Source organism: Eucalyptus grandis, chromosome 5 (assembly GCF_016545825.1).
Source record: "Eucalyptus grandis isolate ANBG69807.140 chromosome 5, ASM1654582v1, whole genome shotgun sequence".
NCBI classification, from domain to species: Eukaryota; Viridiplantae; Streptophyta; class Magnoliopsida; order Myrtales; family Myrtaceae; genus Eucalyptus; species Eucalyptus grandis.
The window spans coordinates 19724342-19745836 of record NC_052616.1 but is presented as its reverse complement, the minus strand read 5'-3'; the positions used below and the strand labels follow the sequence as shown (position 1 = coordinate 19745836).

Here is a 21495-nt window from a genome sequence, read left to right as displayed (position 1 = left end):
ATTCTTATCACGTAAAATGGCAATACTTGACTAAATATTTTAAGTCTAAACAAGTTATGCTTATAAAACGTGCTGTTTTTTTTTTTTTTTTTTAATAATCCGAGAAACCAAATGCACTTGTATAAAGGTAAAGCTATCCAAAGGCTTGCCAAACACTTTGAAGGCTCCATGAACCAGTCCTTACGCCTGAACTCGAGTCTTAGCTATTCGAAAACTTTTTTATTTTTCGTATTTCCATTTCATAGTTTCCCTATAATGATAATGATGAGAAAAGGCAACCAACCACAAGTAAATCAAAAAAATTTCCTAGAATTTAATGTTGTTAAAAAATGCCATCCAACAAAGTTCGTTTTTCTTAAAATCGACGAGGCCAATAATTTGGCATGAAGAAAAATGAATTTATAGTAAGGATATGTGTGACAAAGGCCAAATGATATATAAATAAACGAAATAAGTTCGAGAACCGATCCCATTTGTTTATGTTTATCTTGTAGACTAAATTTACGCCGTTGTTATCACAATTTCTGTGTTTTTGCATATCGAATTTTACTAGTCATTGTTGAGAGCAGCATATGCATGTATGCCTGGCGCAAGCAAAGCTTTTAGACATGCACAGCATGAGCAATCTAAACTGAGGGTTGACCGACCGTGCACTTAAAAGGATTCCAAATTTAAAAAAAAAAAAAAGATTAATACGTGATTTAACAAATTGAATCCATCTTAATCATTATTCGTGTGGAAAATTAAAATAATAACGGTTCGCATAATTTACGGATCACGCTGTAACTTTTCGAAATTTATTCAAATTATTATTATTATTATTATTATTATTATTATTATTATTATTTAGTGTTGGTAAATTATTATTATTATTATTATTATTATTATTATTATTATTATTTAGTGTTGGTAAACGTTTTCCTCTCATGTTCCAAAATTCGGTCCGCGGAGAAAAGCAGTGCGAAGCCAATTTGAGCAAAATGGGACCGCAGAATGTACGCTTCACTTTTTATTCAGGTGTTCCCACTTTTTTAAGGGTAAAAGTAGAGCAAAAGTACTCTACTTTATTTCCAGTTCAAACAATTTGTCGTGGATCTTGAATTCTCTTTCGGATTTGATTATTTGACATTGCTCCTCGAGTGTGCACAAGGATCTAACAAAAATCTACATCGTTTATTGGAAAGGTACCAAGAGAGTCCTAATCTTATTATATTAATATCAATTCAATTTTAAATATTTTAATATTTTTATCAAATAAGTTCATTTAGTCTATTTAAATTGAAATTGCTAATGTTGATGTTGGTCGACTTACGTGATAGATTGACGTTAATAGGAATATTTTTTATTATAATTTTTCATTTCTTTTTATTCTATGACTATTGTCGGTAGTCAAAATGGTGTCATGCTCAGAAAGGACCAGACTTGCCTGAGCAAGGATTACCCTCACCCACAGGTAAGGGTCGGCCTCGTTGGAGTGAGTGTTGGTTAAGTCTCCTTCGCCAAATTTGACAAGCTCGCTTGAGCCAGGGTGTCGCTTGGGCAAGTCTTGGGAGGGCGACCCTTGCGCGTATTAGCAGCCAAGCCTATTGTCAGGTCGGTCAATTCTCTCTTCAGTAGATCAAACTGGTTCACTATTCTGCCGGATCGGTTTCTTCAATTATTTTCTGATCGGTTCTTGGAGATTTTGGACCGGTACCGGTGGTATTTTGGCGTGTCAAGTCTGTTTCTGACCTTAGTTCGTCCATATCCGTCCTCAATGGTACCGATAACAAGGAGTTCAATGAAGTAAGAGAACAATTCATTGTAATGTTCATTTTGAAGAATGGGTCTAAGAGTACTATGTCAAACAATTCCCCACACAGTGCACGTTCAGATAGATTAAATTATCTTCCCGTCCTAAAAATACGGCGATCCCCACCATTTTTGGATCTCTTGAGGGTGTCGGTCATGTGTACTTGTGGGGTTTGGGTCAACACCGTAAAAAATAATGCTTGGTCATCACGATGGTTATTCTCCTTTCGATTGCAAAGCGACAAGAAAGCTATCTTTTAAATCAAAGAAATTGCAGCCACATGTGCTACTTAATTCATTTGGTTATCCCACACCAAATACGATGTCCTCTTTATGTGACACGCAAGCATATTGTCTTTAGTTTTCTTCCTATAAAAAATTGGCTTTCTCTATGATCCTAATATACCCATTCAAGATTCCTTCCAATATCATTTGAAGGCATCGTCCTTTCATCGAAGGAGAAAATATTCAATGGTTAAAGATTGTCACATCATCTGCTGGTCATCTACTAACCTAGCATGTGTGCTTTCACTTCCAACCACTCACAATTTGACACATTTCATGTTGCTACTTTAGTAACTGACATAGAAATAAATAATTTTTTTAATTTTGTCCCCCTCTTTCCTTCTTCTCTGTCCAACTACCTCTTGAAGGATGAGCAAGCTTTTATGCTTTGTTGGTGTTGCCTATGAAGCACGGACATGTTGCCTTTCATGTTGTGTTTGACATGTGTCGACATATCTAACACGCTCGGACACGCAATCAACATATGTCAGATTTTTCGACATGTGATCAACTATTCTCAACACATTTTGACACACGTGTCTGAAAGAGAGTATCATTGAAGAAGACCATGGAAGGTGGAGGTGAGGGTGAGGGAGCAGAGACAAGGCTATGACGGTGAGGGAGGGCCAGAGAAAGAGCAGAGGTTGAGGCGACCTAGAGGGCCGCGACTAGGAAGAGGGTCATGTGAGGAGGAGGATGAGAAGGAGTCGGCCACTAGGGTTTGTGAGTGAGGAAACTCAAAAAATTAAAAATGGGATTTTAATGGGACTTTGGCGTGATTTTTTATTTCTAGAGGGAAGGGAGGGGGGTGGATGAGAGGGTGTTCAATTCTTAAGAAAGAAGTGACAGGTTAGGAGGGGGAGAAACGAGGGAAGTAAAAATAATTTTTGGGGGAGTGACGTGTTGACTTGTCGTGTCGTATTGTATTTCATATCGGTGCTACTTAGAGTGTTGTAGAACCTCCAGTCACCGTTGTCAACAGTGGAGCCGTTGAGGCCGCGTCCAAGCCAAGCCACCCTGTGAGCCATGGAAAGTTGCGACCATGGATGATGGAGGAGGAAGACTAAAAACTCAAGACTGGAAGCCTGTGGCCATGTCTTCTAAGACCCCCAAAACCTTTTGTAGAGGACAAGTCAAGAGACCCACTTTCCTCAACGCCCAAAAACAGGGGCAAAGAACCCATCTATGCCATGGATGATGTAGGACCCTTTCCGACGTCGCTGGCTATCGACCTAAGCTACCTCTGGCTCCATCTTCTTCTTCTTTTTGGTACTTCTCCAATCACCTCCAAATCTGGAATTGTGTTAGTATTGTGTCGCTTGCCCATGGCCATCGTCGCTTTGTCGACGTCACTCTTTAGATCTCAAGATCTGGTCTTCCATGGCGGAAAGCGTTCGGGTGTCACACCCCTTGTCCATATTCGTCATCGGCATCGAGCAATGCCGGAAGGGGCAGCTTGGCTTAGATGCGCAGGAGCGGTTCCGGCAACTCCGTTGGTTGCCACGGCAAGGGGATGTGCTGCAACTCAATCAAAGTTCTTCCGTGGTTTGGGTTGAATAGATCTCTCTTTGGAAATTTTTAAATTTTTGTTTAATTTGACATTAGTGGACATCTGTCAAATAATGAGAGGCTGAGACTAAAACATGTATGCCAGATCATCAGATGACGTGGTAATCTCTAACCACTGAATATTTCTCCCATCAAGCAAATAATTAAGGAGCACAAAATTTTGTTAAGGATTTAATTAAAATATTTTCAATAGAAAATGGAACAATTTATGACATACTCAATATTTTTATTAATTTAATTATAAACTTTCAATTATGCCAATTTAATCTTAATATTTTGATGATTAACTAATTAGTCCTAAACCTTTTGACAATTTAATAATTTTGTTATTCCGACTAATTTTGGTTGAGAGCCGTTGATATTGCGGTCTAGTCAACATTGATGGTCTTACTGGTGGATAGTCGGCATAGATAATTTTTGCAATTCTTTTTAATTTTCTTTATTTTTCTCCTTTATTTATTTATTTTCCTTTTCTTTTGTTTTTCTTTTCCCTTTTTCCCTTTGACGGCCATCACTAGACCTCATTCATGCTTAACGGGAGTCGTTGGCTACTAGCGAGGGCCACCCTTGTTGGGTTTGATGAGGCCCCCCTCCTTGGCCTTGGGTGAGGGTGGTTATCACCTAAGGCTAGCAACCTTTGCCGGCAATCAATGATGCCTAACATTACAATGGTTGATGGAGAGAAAAGGCCCAAAAATAAAGAAAGAAAAAAGATGAAGAAAAACAACAGAAAATGAAAATAACAAAATCCAGAAAATTAAAAAAATCATTTAAAAAATTGTCAATGTCAACGCTAATCATGCCATATAGAAAGGCTAATCTTGACTAGACCACAACGTTGGCGATATTTGGCCACAATTTGTTGGAAGAACTAAATTGCCAAATTTGTAAAAGGTTGACTGAATTGACAAAGTTGGAAAATGTTTACGACTAATTTGGCAAATTTGTCAAAAGATTTAGGATTAGATTGTCAAAATTAAAAGTTTTAAAATTGAATGGGTATAAATGTAATAGATTTAGAATTCTTTTGATAATTTTTTACATTGTAATTAGATGTTAACTTGACTTGAAAAAAAGAATTCTCTTTTTTCTTTTCCATAATAAATTGGATAGATCATTGTTTATGATAAAGTCACAATGTCACGTTATATCATATTACACGAAGTATACAAATATGTGATTCCATTTTTGGATCTCAAGACATTTTAAATTTGTTATACTAATAAATAATAATGGATTACAATATGAATAAAGTGTATCAATATCACGCCTAATGGATTATATGAGCACATGCTTTCTTTGAGCTTTGGTATAGGTTTATAATTTATCATATGCAGATATATGTGGCGTGTGGTTAATAATGTATCGATTCTTATGATTAATCAACTTTGATTGTCATTATTGTTGCCACACTACTCCTTTATAAAGATGCTCGTAGACCCGACTCACTTAATTACTTTTTGTCTTTCCTTATGAAAATTTATGATGTATTTGGCTACATTTCTATTCTATGGAATAATTTTTTTTTCAGAAATAGTTTTTTTTTTGTTTCTATTTCCAAGAAGAGTTTTTGAGTAAAAAAACGTGCTTGATAACTATATTAAATTTCTATTCCTAAAATAGAAAAAGAACAAGATGAAGACCTACAAATTTTTTTAAGACGTGAAATTTCTTTTAATTTTTTAATATTTTCTAGATTTTTCATTTTTTTCATTTTTTTCCCTCTCTTCTTCTTCCTTCTCTAGCCAATGGTGGCTCAAGACAACCGGTTGTGAGTGGGTGACAGGTGGTGATGAATAGGTAGAAGAGGAAGAAGAAGAAAAGAAAAAATGACTTATTCTGAAAATTGTTCTCGGAAATATGAAGTAATTTTTATTTTATTTTATTTCTTGTATCTGTTCCAAATCTATTATCTGGTTACTTTTCTATTTCAAGGAATAAAAAAATTAGTTGACATTACCACACGAATTTTTGTTTTTTTTTTTTGGGAAATAAAGGAACAAAAATTTGGATAAATAGAAATGTTGCCAAACAAAGCCTTAGTTAGCCAAATAATGCTTAATTAAGTGTGAAATCGTCTTTACTTCAATGAGGCCAAACAGCTACATAAACTCAATAAAGCAATTAACATATAAATCGCATTACAAGTTAGGAAAATGACACAAATGGTCTTTGAAGTTTGATAAGTTGTGCAATGTGGTTCCTGAATTTTTAATTTGTTCAATACGATCCTTAAATTTTAGCCTAGTGCGCAACGTGGTCCTTGAATGTTCTATCTAGTCCATGAATTATATTGTGACGCCCAAATTCTAATCTCTTCGCTCGCTAGTTAGAATGGGCATGTTTGAGGCTAACTAAAATTTATTCCGGTAGAGACTACTTCGAACATGAGAGAGTGGAAGGGGGAGGGATTATTTTAAGAAGAAAAATTTATTTTCCCCCACGTTGCAGCCAAGTGGAGTTGAGAAGGAAAGGGGAGGCAACACTTGTACATCTTATTTTATTTTATTTTATCATTCTTCTTCCTTGAAACGTTCGATACATTTTCCCCAACAAACCAGCGTCTTCTCTTCTTCTCTCTACCGAAGCACCCACTTCTTTTCTCCCCTGTTCTTGCTTTGTTCCACCAAAAACCCGACCTCATCTCGGCCTCTCACGACCGGTGCCTCCATCCAGTAGCGAAATCTTTTGTTCGGAGCTCCATCGCCGGCCGTGGACCCTAGCTCGCCTGACGCCTCCTCCCTTCCCCACCAGTGAAAGATCCAGGCAAGTGGGGTTGTGTTTAGAGTTTCGAGTTCACGAAAAGGCTGTTTCTAGTTGTGCATGTGAGAATCGGGGTAGATTTTGAAGTTGGGTGCAAGAAATTTGGGAACCAAAGCTCTGTTTGGGAGCTAAAATTTGGGGGACTCGAAGTTCTATTCCTTTGCGCTAGACATTGGTTGCTGGATGAGGTACTGTCGCATGTTATTTAGAGGATTTTCCTCTCCTCCGGTTCTGTTGTGGTTCGGCCTCACCTATGGTGTGCCGTTTGCAAGTTGTCTGTCTGGTTAATGGCCATCATGGGAGTAGAAAGTCTGCAAGAAAGCTGAGAAATATTGTTTTGCTTGGTAGAAGGCCATGAGTGTTGTGAACATTTGCTTTGTACCTAGTTGTAGAATGTTTCTTGTGGGTAAAGACCTACTGTAATTAATTTTAGATGCTGTGGAAGAGTCTTGAGGTGTTGTAAAAGAGATTGGTGGAGAAATTTGCAGTTCGGTTGAACTAAAAACAGAAGAAAACAGTATAAGATGCTTCTGTTTTAGAGAAATATAGATGGAAAACCTTTTGTTTTGGTGTCGCCTTAAATTATGATGATGTAGATAAGGAAAAGAACAAGTTTACTTGAGAGAACATTCATTAGATCAAGTTCGGCATCTAGTTATAGCAAGGTTAATGAGAAAATGTGTTGGTAAGAGCATTTACCTTGAACTAGTAAGCTGTACTTTAGAAAACAGCAATACCTTAGGTGATTTCACGAGTTTTCTGTAATTTTCTAGAAAGAATTGGACATTAAACTCTTAATGAAAGTTGTAGGAAATATTCTTGAGAATGACATATCAAAATTTGAGAGTAAATGGTCAAGGTTAAGGTGGTGAAACGATATTTCTTCTGTAGGTACTAAATCTAAGAGTTGCTGCAGAATTTTGAGGAGAAGACAACAAATTACTGCTTTTAATATACTGAGATTTAGGCTTAGGTTTCTTCACGGAAAATGTTAATCTACGTCTCTTCTATAACATACTGAAATTTTATAACATTCTGATAAGATTAAATATACTTTCTGTGTCTGTGATTGAAATTGCTCATTTCAGTCTATAGACTGCTTTGATCCGAGAATGTGCAGCAGTTGCTATGTCGCCTTTAATGAGAGTTCCTATATACTTTGAAGTATTTAATTACATGTGTTTAGACATGTTTATGGTTGTTCACATGCTGAGGTTGTTGGTGCTGCAACATGGGAATTGTGAATGTGTGAAGTTGGCTAAGAGCCAATGTGAGACCCCGGGTGTCGGGATGCCTGGAGAGAGGTGACGAAGAGTAGTGGTAGTCTCTCCAGAGGTCTGAGAAGGGTTGAATAGCTTCTCAGGAGACTCGTGATGCCAGGTTGGGTGCGAGGGGTACAGGGTGGAGTGTCATCTCCCCCTGGGTGATCGTGGACCTCGTGATGCCAGGTTGGGTGCGAGGGGTTCAAGGTGGAGTGTCGTCTCCCCCCAGGTGATTGTTGCAGCTAGATTTCTGTGGATTCAACAAATTGATGATTCTATTTACCTATTTGTCTTGTTATTGGCCAATCCAAGTTAGGACTAACCGCCCACTTGCTGAGTTTTTAATTTAAAAACTCACATTTGTTTATTGTGTCTTTCTTTTAGAGTAAGAGGTGGCTGAGGAGCGCTCGACGTGTGGAAGAATTTTGTTTTTGGCTCAACGAGAGGCGGGATATTTACTATTTGTGGTTCATAGTGCTTTTATTTATTTATTTATAGAAATCCCCCTCTTAATCTCATCTCCCCACGTGTAAAGAAACCAAGTTTTATGATAAATAGAGTTGAGTAGCTCAATTCCTTATGATTTAGCTTGATTGTAATTTATTTTACAACTCATGAAGTACAAACAAGTCAAGTGAAATTAATGTATATGAGATCCAGGGGTGTTGAATATATGAAATTATTCAATGTCATCTTTGAACTTGAATTAATGGAAATATAATATTGGATAATTTAATATAATTTATGGACTAAATTGAATATTTACTAATAGTTCAGGGATCACATTGCAAATTTGGATAAAAATTCAAAGACCACATCGAACAAAATAAAATTTAGGGACCATATTGTACATTTGAATGAAGTTTAAGGACTATTTATGTAATCATCCCTCGTAAGTCTGAGACAATGACGAAACAAAAATTTGAAGAAAGAGTCCCAATTGTCGAATAAGACATTATTAGTCTCCTCTCATGGGACAAATCAAATTAACCTCATGAATTGATTTATTTTTCATTTTTCGACCAAGAAAAAGAATTGACTTTCAGAAAAACTACAAAGTTCATCCTTAATCTTATTTCTTGATCTCACGGTATATCTCTAGTTTTGAACTCTACACTTATTATCCCTCGAAAAGCCTTTCTACGATATACGCTGAATATTCATGATAACGATCGTATCAACATTTCAATTAAGGTTTTCAACTGGGGAACTAACGTGACTAGACAAATATATATAGTTCAAAGGACCCGATTATACCCAAAAAAACAGGTCAAAAAGGAAATTGCATATGTTGAAAAATTTCAGTGACTTGCGATAGCTTTATCCTATATAAAGTAAACAAAAGTAAGATTCAGCAAAGGCCATTCAAAGTGAAATATTAAAATCAGAAAAATTTAAAAGGGTGCTTTTAAAATGTGGGGATGCATATTCTATGTCGGTGCAAAGCATGAGGATGATAACTAAAAATTTTCTCGAATTAATTATGTATCATAATATCAGATAAACAAAGAAGAAGGGAACATCTAATTGCGAACATGTTTACTCAAAACTCTAGATCCAACGCAAAAGTGTATAAGTCTCGAATGACTGCCCTGCATATCCATAGCCCTAGATATTCTTGATCTACATTTGAAAGTGAAGAAAAAAATCTTTAGAATGATTATAGCTCCGTTTATTTCGCAAAATTAAATGATTTAAAAAAAAATATTTTCTTAAAAACGATTGGTTATTTACTTTTCTTTAAAAGAGAATGGAATAATTCATGATATACTTGATGCTACATGATTGTCTGAATGGACGGTAATAGTGGTTTCAAGTTAATATTTTTTTCCCAGAGTTAAAAGCGTAAAAGTTTATAAGTTTTTTTTTTTTTTTTTTTATGGAAAATATACTCTCATTAATAGTTTGAGTTTTTTCCTTGAATTTCATCGCTAAAAGTTTGAGTTTTCTAGGGAAAGGTTGAATGCATTCGGCCTTCACCGATTGGGGCATTTTGTCACACATTTATGGACTGCGTTGGACCTTTTTGCGACGAAAATTCAATGAGAGAGAGAGCGCTAGTGTCAACGGCGGATGACGGGGCATGCGGTCGTGATTGAGAGAGGCGAGCTGAGATCTACTGCGTCTTCTTTTTTTCCTCTATGTCTCGTTCCTCTGTCTCGTTCCTCATTGTTAATCCATGCGAATTGTGGTAGTTATGGAATTTATGACTGAATATATCAATAGTCGAGATTTGACACACTAATAAAGATGTGTCTAGTACCCTATATAACCCTCAACTTTAATTAGTCCAAATTCTACCATAAACTTTTTTTTTTGTACATTAAAAAACCCCCTACTATAGATCGGTCTTAGTTATTCCTTAAACTTTTTTTATCTCATAAAAAAAACCATTAACTTTTATTTGAATCCCAAATCTACACATCTTAATCCTCCGTCTAAAATTTCTCGTTGACAATCAAGAGATGAAAAACTCTCGAGCGTGACCTATTTGAGCATCCTAAGCCAAGTCTCTCGAGGACAAGCTCTCTGACTATGAGAGATAGGAGACTCCCAACTACAAGAGATTGAGGATTGAGCATAAAATTGAAATTCTCCGAGCGAGATGCAAGGAAGATTTTTTTAAAAGTAAGAGAACTTGAAGAAAGCCAACCCTAATTACTCTAATTTTTACCCAAATTCATCTCCAAAAGACATCTTCTTGGATTTGAAATTTGAGGAAAAACTAGAGTAATGAGATGGAATGCCACATAGGATCATTAAGGGTGATTTTATTTGGAGGTTTGACATAAGTAGATATGCGATTCAATTAAAAGTCGGTGGCTTTTTATGAGATAAAAAAAAATTAGAGTAAGATTGAGAGTGGGCGTAGAGGTGGGAATTTTTTATGAAATAAAAAAAAAAAATCAAGTAGAGTTGAGATTGGATCTAAAGTTGAGAGAAGAGTATTAGGCTCCATATGTGTCTTTTCTCTGTGTCTCGTTCCCTATTGTTAATTTGAGATTGGATCTAAAGTTGAGAGTTCTTTTAGAGTATTAGGCTCCATATATGTCTTTTCTCCGTGTCTCGTTCCCTATTGTTAATTTAAGATTGGATCTAAAGTTGAGAATTCTTTTAGAGTATTAGGCTCTATATGTGTCTTTTCTCTATGTCTTGTTCCCTATTGTTAATCTAGAGAGAGAGAGAAGTAGAGAGAGAGAGAAAGAGAGAGAGGGTGGTAAAATATTAACGACATAACTGATAGGTACAACTACATATAACGATGGGAGACACGAGATGGGAACAAACTGAGGGGAGATGTTCATCACTTTTTTATAAAGCAATCACATTAGACACTTCATTTAAAGTTTACCACTATCGTATATTTAACAAATTTACTAAGATTCGTTTACAAAATGGGTCAATATGTGAGGGCTTTAAATGAGTGGGTTATATTCGAGAACCAATCACAGTCTAACATATCACTTAATAAATCAATTTCATAAATTAATTATAATTTTTAATCCACTCACATTGTGGTAGCATTTCTCTAGAACTTTTTTTACAGTACCCAGCATGTCTTAATTTGAGTAATAGTTTCACGTTAAATTTTTATGATCATTATATGAAGACGTAATCATGGCCATCATATGCTAAAAAAAGTGAAGCTGTTAATAAACAAGATTGCATTGGATGGGATCAAAGTAATTTGATTCTTTATCTTACAGAATCGATTTATGTTTGTAATTACATATATATTTTTACAATCACATAAAAAAATGCGCATAGTATTGTGGTTTTATAGTTTATTCTTTCTATTTTGGTATATTGTTTCAGATGACGTGAGTTTTTTCTTCTACATAATGTTACAATGAACAACGAGGGACGAAGTCACTTTTTCTCTCTATAGTAATTTATAGGTTTATTAAAAGATACTTTTTCTTTATTTTATAATTACATAGTGCACATCAGAGTTATTTTTTACTCAAATACTAACCGATTCATATAAATAGATAGGGAGATATTTTTTATCATAAAAATTTTATTTCTTGCACATTATTTTGTGTACTATAAAAACAAACATATAAGATGAAAATCTTTTTATGTTCAACTACGTATCTTTTCGTGCTAAAAGTCTACCATCGCGTAGATAACAAAAGTCGATTATATCGAATATAGGTTAGGGTGAATATATCCGCTTATCGATAGGTTAAAAGTTGAAAAGGCTTTTTTACTTATAACATGACTTACCACAGGATAAACTTTCATTGTGTTTTGGATTATTCTCTTTTGCTTTGATAAGTGGAAAGATTATTCATACGATTATTTTAGATTGCCGAAATCAAAATTTGCAAAATAAATTTTTATTTATAAAGAAGAACAACGACTCTTTTTTTTTTTTTTTGTATTCAATGAGCAAAAGTCAGTTTTTAAATTACAAATAAAACGAAAAGGAGGTAGGGCTTATTTTTCTATTCAGGGTGTGACTTTTGCTTGCATTAATAGAACCGCATTTTATGTAGAAAAGTCAAATTTACATGTTTTATAGATATTAGATTATCAGATTGCGAATTCAGTTCACCCATTCCATCCCCATAATTAAGGGTTAAGTGCTAACCCGGCCATTCCCCAAAGGGAAGTGGTTGTGCTCATCACCATTAGCCAATTAGCCAAATGTATATTCCCTGCGTTTGGTTAAACTTTCTCAAGGAATTTTGGGTCTCTAAAATCTCTTAAAAAATAATTTTGTTTGATTCAACTTTGTGGAATATAAAGCCATTTTCCCAGATTTTTTGAACGAAGATGTATTTGTTAAAAGCAAAGAGTGTTTGGTTGGTATATATTTTGTGTAAAGTGATTTTAATGTAAAAAGGAAATGAGGAAAGAAGAAAAAAGAGAGGGAGCAACTCAGCAACCACAAACGAAGAGGGCAAGGATACTTCCCTTGCTTTGGCAGTAACCGTTGGCCAAGTGAGCATAAATCAGTGACCCTCGTTGCAACAAAGCTTAGGTGACACAAAGCTTAGTGAAGCCTGACCATCGCAACAAAGCTCATGCAAGCAGATCTACAAAGCCCAACTGTCGCTATAGAGCTCAATGATGCTTAGGTGAGGCCCATCGCTGAGGTTGTGTGACATTAGGCAAATCAACGCCTAACTTGTGAGATCTCAAACTTCTTAGATCTAATATTTGGATTGCACTTCCACAATCTAGCCCTCTAATAGTTAGCACAGCATAAGGTGAGGACCGTTGAGGTCGCACAACCCTAAGTGACACAATGGCAAGGTTTTGCTAACTTAGGGAGCTAGAGCTAGACTCTAATGTCGTAGGAGCCAAGCGGCAAGTTTAGACTTCAACTTCATGCCAGTCAAGTGACGGCTAGCCAAGGCCGTGTTACTCTAGGTGACGCAACGCCGGTGTCACGCAACCTAGGTGACCCCTCTTTGGCATCTAGCTCCTCCACTTCTGCGAATTCCATATTTGTAGAGAAGATGAATAGTTGCAAGGGCAAAAACATTATTATTGGGGGTAACTTGGAAAGAAAAAGGATTTGGTAGGCTTCTACTCTAATGGGGTATGCCACTTTTCCTAAGAGATAGGCAAGAAAGGCCCCTTTTCCATGATAGCTGGCACCGACTACTCTTTATCCACTTGTAACTCCAATGGGCTTATTAAGGAAAAGAGATTTCAAAAGACGAAAGCGGAAAGTCTGAAAGCCCAAGATGGAACCCACCTATCTCGACCCTTTAGCTTTGTCAATACTGCCATTTCCCCCATGTGGCCCAAATAATTTTTACCAAACACCTTTTGTCATATATCTATATGGGGCAACCCCAATTTGTTTAATAGTGAATAAAAGTCAAAGTGAAGATGCATCTACGTGCTTCTTCCCTTCCTTTTCTAAATGAAATTTTCGAGTCTTCCACTTCATTTTCCAAGTCTTTTTCTAAAAGTCAAATCATTTGTGCATGCGATGTTTTGCGTAATACAAGGAGTTCTTTTTTTTTTTTGGGTCAAAATAATACAAGGAGTTAAAACTCCTGGATATATTATAAGTTAGGAAGTTCTTGAAGCAGCTGAATGCGTTGAGATCTCCCGGATTAGGGAATCCAGTCCACCTAACAAAACAAAAAAGCTCCGAGTCAGCAATGCGCGTTACCCCACTGTTAACCTATAAAAATAAAAATAAAAAGCTGCCGTACGACTAGGGTACAACAATAATCTTGTTTTCCTGGATTTACTTTATTTTTTTCATTTAGTCGAAATCTTATGATTCACGCAATTTATTTATTTATTTTTAAGTGCCAAAACGCTTAGATTCACGTCTTTCTTTCATAATCTTTCAAAGTTTGAATAATATTCAACATTTTGACCAGAAAGTAAAACAAAAAAAAAAAAAAACAAAAACAAAATCTTTTGCTTTTATTTAAGTGGAAATGACAAGCCCTCAATTTACCCAAAAAAAAAAAAAAAAACAATTCGAAAAGTTATATTCAAATTTGACATCACAATGAAATTTCCTTTTTTAACACACTCGTCAACTGTCAAAATTCTTTCATCCTCACATTTTTTTTTGGTCATAAGTACCGATATATATTAAAGAGTAAAAGCAAGTACATCCTGCTAGAACAGCGTCAGTGAGTACAATATCAACGAAAGGGGGGAGGAAAGAGAAGCCAGTGTCTGATTGGGCCGAAAGATTTGTGGGCTTTGGTGGCCCAGTCGGCAGCTAGGTTAGCATCTCTACGAACGTAATGAACGGAAACATTAGGGCAACGCGAGAGAAGATCTTGAAGAACGAGAGAATAGGTGCTGCTCATTCCAAGGTTGCGGGCGACGATTCCGAAGGACATTCACCGAGATGTAAACAATCCGATTCAAGCTGTACTCGTTGAAGATGAAGGCCCTGATTGATCAAGTGCTGGAGAGCTCGAATAAGGGCAAAAGTTTCCGCCTGAAACGCCGAAAGGGCTGGAACTGTGTTCGTGAACATATTGGTAAGAACTCCTTCATGATTCCTGTAAATACAAGCTCTTGTACCTTGCTTTGATCACACGGAATGAAAGATCCATCAATATTACATTTGATAGTTCCCACTGAACCATAGGTTTCCATTGACGACCAATATTAACCCTAGCTTCTTGAACTCGAGGTTGATAGGGTTGAAGAGAATGGAATATGCGGCTGTGGGCGAGAGCATTCTCCACAACTCGAGTGGGATCGGGGCTTTAAATGTCTCGAAGATGGCATTGTTTCGATGACGCCTTGATTTCCCACATCGGATAGGCAATATCTTCAAAGCTTGGGGAAAGCCGAGATTGAGCATCTCTAGAAGCTACCCATTCATCCAAGCGTCGGACGGAGGTAATAGATATAGGGATTTTGATCATATTATGATTCCAAATTCCACTCGTCAAGGGCAATAGAAAAAAGATGTTCAATGGTTTCGGAGTGTTACGATTGCATAGACTACGGTTTGGGTTAGGGGGCAATGTGTCTGTGATATAGGTTGGCTTTGGTCGCAAGAGCGTTTTTACATGCTAACCACATAAATACTCTGATCTTTGGGGCCGTCTTCATATGCCATATCTTTTTCCAAAGATGACCAGGGTTTTGGTAGGAGGATGAGGCGGAGGTGGGAAAGTGTTTATGGATTGAAGATAAGTAATTGTAACAACTCTTAACAGAAAAATCACCGATGTAGTATCCGTCCAAACTAATTAATCCGAACCCAGAGACGAGTTTATAGGTGTATTGAAAATGGATTCACAAACCTGGGCATTGAATAGATTAGAGATGAGATCCTTCTTCCATGTAGAAGAATCTGAATTTAGAATGTTAGCAACGATAATTGGTTCACCCTCCTCTGGTTGCCCTCCTATTTTGCCTATTGACAGCCAATTGTCAGCTCGAATATTAATCTTTGAACCATCCCCCACTAACCACCGGAGTTTAGGAAGAATTGCATCTCGGCCTTTTAATATGCTCTGCCACCCCCAAGAAGGTCTATATCCTGGGGTAGCATTTTGAAAAGTGGATTGTTTAAAATATAGGCCTCTAAAAAGTTGACTCCATATGGCATTAGGTTCTTTGGAATAGACGCCATGCTTGCCTCCCGAGCATTGCTAGGTTGAATAATATAAGATCACGGAAACCCATGCCTCCCTCGCTTTAGAGTTCTTTAGTTCTGTCCATGCTGTCCAATGAATACCAGAATCATTATTGTTCTTGCTCCACCAAAATGCTGATATTTTCCTTTCTATCAATCTGCAAGTGACGGGGAAGCTTGAAGATGGACATGGCATATTGAGGTAAAGCCTGAACTACAGCTTTCAATAAAATCTCCTTGCCCCCTTTGGATAAAAGATTTTCCTTCCAACCTGTTAACTTTGCATTAATTTTGGCCATGATCCAGGAGAACATCTCACGTTTGGAACGTCCCGGTCCGAAGGAATGCCCAGATATTTGCCATATTTGCTAATAACAGGTATGCGCATTTCTCTGGCTAAATTATGCTGTAAAGTCATAGGGCAGTTCTTGCTGAAAAAAATACCAGATTTATTTCTATTGATAAGCTGTCCTGTAGCATGGCAGTACTGGTTAAGTATATTCATAAGATTCTGGCATTCCAGCACTGTAGCTTTAAGGAAAAAGACTGAGTCATCGGCAAACATTAAATGAGATAGCTTAGGACATGTTTGGTTGAATTGAATCCCCTGTAAGTGACCCATGCTTACCGCTTGATTTATAATAGTAGATAATGCATTAGCAAGCAATATGAATATGTAAGGGGATAAGGGATCACCTTGCCGAATTCCTCGAGTTGGTTTGAAATATGGGAGCTGTTCTCCATTAAACCGGATGCTGAAAGAAGTTGTAGTAATGCAGGCCATGACCATAGAAAGCCATTGATTTGCAAAACCCAATTGTTGTAAATAAGCCGCTAGAAAGTCCCATTCAACCCTGTCATAGGCTTTTTGCATGTCAGTTTTCAGAATAAGATTGAATCGTTTTGATCTAGATCTAACCTTGAACTAGTGAAGAACTTCTTGTACAATCATGATATTGTCTTGAATCTGTCTGCCTCTAACAAATGCTGCCTGTTCTGGATTGATCAATCTAGGTAAGCATGATCTGAGTCTATTAGCCATGACTTTTGAAATAATCTTGTATGCGAAGTTGCATAGGCTAATGGGGCGATCTTTGGGATATGCTTTACGGGTGTTTTACTTTTGGTACCAAAGTCGAATTGTTTTATTTAAGTTTGGATGCATGAAACCTGATTGGAAGAACTCTTGCACTGTTTTGACAATAGTTGTTTTGATGATGTTCTAGTGATGTCGATAGAACAGCCCGTTGAGACCATCGGGGCCAGGAGCCTTGGAAGCACCCAGCTGGAAGGTAGCTTGATATACCTCCTCCTCGGTCACGACTTAGTAAGTGATCATTAATTTGTGGAGTAACAATAGGAGGACACTTTGACCTAGAAAAGGAGTAAAGTCTCGGCCCCAACCGATTGGTATAGTTGAAAAAAAGCCCATGGTAAAATCTTTAAGTTCTTTGTGGTTCCGGATCAGTTTTGGTCTTCATCCATTAACATACAAATGCGATTTCTTTGCCGTCGTTGCACAGTACATGCATGGAAAAATCTTGAATTTTTGTCTCCCCATGTTAACCAGTTTAGGCGGGAGCGCAACGCCCAAAACTGTTCCTCTTGATTCCATAACTGTTGAATTTCAGTTCTGATAGAAGATGCTAATTCTTTGTCTCCTGCCTGATAGGAAGTTCTGTTGTTAATGATTTGAAGATGTTGCTGTAATTGAAGGATGTGTTGTTTGGCATTACTAAAACGGGATCTGCTCCATCTTTCAAGGTTGCGGGAGACGATCGTAATTTGGAATTTAAGGAGGTAGGACTACTTTCCCATGCTGATTTAACGACCTCTTTACATTCAGAATGATTACTCCAGAAAGCTTCATAATGGAAGGTCTTTTTTGACTTTGCAGATTGATAGTGAGTATGCAGCATAAGAGGGCGTGATCTCGATCCAATCGAGGGAAGGGCAAAAACTTCGTAGAGGGATAAGATAAACTCCGGTCAAAGAACAAAAAGCATGATCTAACTTCTCCTTCACCAATTCTGCACCCTCTTTATTGTTTGACCAGGTAAATTCACAACCTTTGTTCTCCAGCTCAATTAAAGCACAATCATTAATCAATTTCCGAAAGGATTGCAATATGGAAAATAGTGCTGGCCTTCTGCCTACTTTGTTCCAGGGAAATAGGAAATCATTGAAGTCCCCAATGCAAATCCAAGGTAGGTAATTCGCTGCATAGATAGTTCTGATTATATCCCAAAAATCCTGTCGAGCTTGATATATGGCAGGAGCATGTAGACAGGTGATGTGCATCGAGGCAGCCGAGGAAGGATCCAGTATTATCAGATCAATAAAATTCTGACCATCATTTGCAACAATAACATCATAAAGATCTGTCCAAAAAACTGCCAGACCACCAGACAGACCATCATGATCTCTCAAAAAAGAGTGAGTGAAATGAAAGCGACGTTGTAAGTTCTTCAAAAATATTTCTCCATTCTTAGTTTTCATTAGAAAGACTAGATCGGGCTTTTCAGAGGCTATCATAGCCTTAAGGGATTGAATTGTCAGGGGATTGCCCAACCGACAATTCCAACTTAGTAGTTTCATTGGTAACGTGGAGGCTGTTGGGCCAGCCTCCAAAGCCCATTGAGAGGTTTCATCAGCCATTAAGACGGGGTATCTAATAGGTGGGATTCATCTAGCTCGGGTAGATAGTTAAGTTTAATCTCATATGGGAATATCTCTTTGTTTTCTTGCTTGAGCCCCCGCTATGCGAGTATGAGGATTCTTTTGTTTCTTCTGAGGAAGAGAGTCGATAGAAGGACATTGGATGCCTTTTAATTTTGAATTTGCAGGAACCAAATCTGTCGTTCGAGAAACTGGATGTTGAAATAGTGGTTCAGTTGGAATAACAGGAGGGGGGGGAGCAGATACCTTAGGAGCAGGCTTTGGTGGAGGTAATGCGGGGAGGGGAAGAGGCAGAGTTGGAGGAGTTTCAGGTATGGTTTCTTCCATAGGTTCCAAATGAGGTTTGGGGTTGTAAAAGGCATCCTAATAGGGGCTATGTTGTTTGACTTCAGCCCTTAACCACGGGCCATACACCATTGTTTCGCGTCCCTCGAATTTTGTTTCATCATAAGGGAACTCTTTGCAGGACGCTGCATAATGCCCAAGTTTCCCACATGAAAAACAGAAGTGGGAGAGTTTTTCATACCTGAAATCGATCCATAGGGCTTTACCTGCTATGCTGATAAGTTTACCTGATTTTAAAGGTTCTTGCAGGTCAATCTCAATACGCACTCTGCCAGAGGTATTAGGTTTGACCTCCAAGACTCTACCCATGTGCTGAACTTGCTCGCACCTTAGGTTGAGGAGTGTTCCATTCCAGAGGTAGCCCAATAACATGAACCCAGAAGGGACATTTGGAGAAATCGTAATAGTGTAGGGGGTTTTTGGTTGCCATGGAAGTAAATTAACTAGATGACCAGAAAATAACCAAGGACAACCATCTAATATTTGACGTTTTTCTATTTCAGAACGGCATTTGATAATGTAGATACCACTGTCGCTAGAAGAGATGTCCACATAATCTACTCGCCACGCTTTCTTCATGGCAATTTGAAAAGCAGGTAAGTTAACCGTAGGGTTGGTGAAAATATTACCCACAAGGATGAGGCGGCATTACGCTATATTATCGTATCGTTGACATCTTCCCAAACCTCCAATTCTTGTTACGAGCATAGGCGACCCGGGCGATGACATAGAGATGCAATTCGAGAGGAATTTTCTTCCTCATCGGTGGCCATTTGAAGAGATCGACACTTATATAAGATGATTTTACAGCTCCAAATAGCAGATATGAAGATGACTTGGATGCATGTCAAGGATCGGCCAACATGCAACTGAAAAATTCGGAAGTAAAGCACGAGACACAATCAAATGAGCAAGGTGGAAGGGGTTAAAACCGAGAAGAGCTTCGATGGAGACGGAGAAGGATGGAATGAGAGTCCAGTTGTGAGGGATAAAGTCCAAAGATGAAGGCAAGAAGACAAACTCGATCATATCGCGAGAGAGAACTCTAACAAGAGCGAGAGAGAGGAGTCATTATATCCACAAATTTTAGACTTTCCTCGTCATTTCAACTTAGGTATGAAGGAAATGTTAAGCGATGGTATGCAAACTATTCTCAGAGAAAATGACCGTGCACCTAATCTTTACTTCTAACGAAGAGAACCTCACACTCCTCTTCTCTACAAAGCGGTGATGATAGTTTTCCATATCTCTCTTCATGCATTGCATGTGTATCTAGTGGGGGTGAAGGGGTGGGTATTGTTGTTATAATATTTTTTATTAATGTGATCCCACATTCATTTTAAAATTGTCCACATTAGATTTCACTTAGAATTTATTATCCAAATCGAATTGTTGATAACTATAGAGATTGCCCATATCTACTAAGATTAGTCTTCATGGAAGACTATAACTACTAGAATTTGTGTGGGCATATAATACAAATAGGTCATTTAAACCAAACCTTCTTATAATTTCGACAATTCTGATTATTCTGATTATATGATAATTGGAGATCTGATAAACGGAGAACACACCATCAATGTCGAGAGAGCAATTTGCTAGAAGTGTCTATTTTCGATAGTTCAAGCTCTGCCTATTTGTTTGCGACTTCATCAATGGTTGGAAGTTAGTACATAATTTTACATGTTCCTTCATTCGATCCAAATAATCGGGATCTTGGTTTTCCGCAAATTTCTAACCGTTTGTACCAAAGCTTGTTTATATCTCTATCTTGTTGATTTTTCCGAAGCTTTTTCAATTGAATTAAATATTCGAGGCAAAATTTGTTTGAGAGAAAAATTGGTTATTTCAGCAAAATTTGGGTAACCCATCACCCATTTTTGGATTAGTACGGTCGCTCCGCCATGGGCAACAAAAGCCTTAAGTTAATTTGGCATCATGTTGATCGCTGGAGGTGGATTGAGCGACGGAAGTCGTGGTGGCTAGGGTTTGCATTTTTGTGAAAATTTGTTTGATTTCAAGCAATTTTTTTCGTCGTTTTGCCGAATCTTGGACCTATGTGGTCGTGCCGACGTGGTCTTAGGGTATTCCAGGGCTTATTTGGTCTAAAGTGGGCTACTGGAGGAGAATGGACGGCAGAAGGCACGGCCACGAGTGTGGATCCAATATGCGCGCGCATGCATTAACGCGCGAAGAAGAAACCGGGGCATGTGAATTACATGTGCATAGGCGCATGTGATCCACGTGCCCATGCAAGAATCCTTGGCATGTGCATCACACGTGCCATGAGAAGAGATTGGGCGCATACAGCTCTCACGCGCCCCGCGCGCGGGCACGTGCCCGTGCAGCTTGCGGGTGATTTTACCGGTTTACCCTCTTTCGCATTAATTTCATATATTGCCTCATTGTCTACGTGATTTTAATGTTCTGCCCTTGAACCGTTGTTTTTACATTATGCCTTTAGGCCGGATAATTACTGTTTTGCCCTTTCATGCAATATGGTGAATGTTTATGCAGAAATTAAATGTCTACTAACCCACGTATAACTTTATTAGAGATTAGCCACAGCATTGATAATTATCTTAAATTATATATATTGGAAAGGACATTGATTGTATTGCCCTTTTTGCATTAATTTACTATTTTGTCCTTTTCATGCATTATTTGCAAATAGTTTATGCATGAAATAAATGTCTAGTGATCCACATATTC

The 21495-nt window shown here is 37.6% G+C and overlaps 1 long non-coding RNA gene across 1 annotated transcript; it reads left to right on the top strand.

The window, feature by feature from the left end:
- Positions 1-6184: 6184 nt before the first annotated feature.
- Positions 6185-8243, top strand: LOC120293411. The gene is made up of 2 exons (XR_005551172.1): positions 6185-7899; positions 8055-8243. It is a non-coding gene; the product is annotated as an uncharacterized LOC120293411 (long non-coding RNA).
- Positions 8244-21495: the final 13252 nt, after the last annotated feature.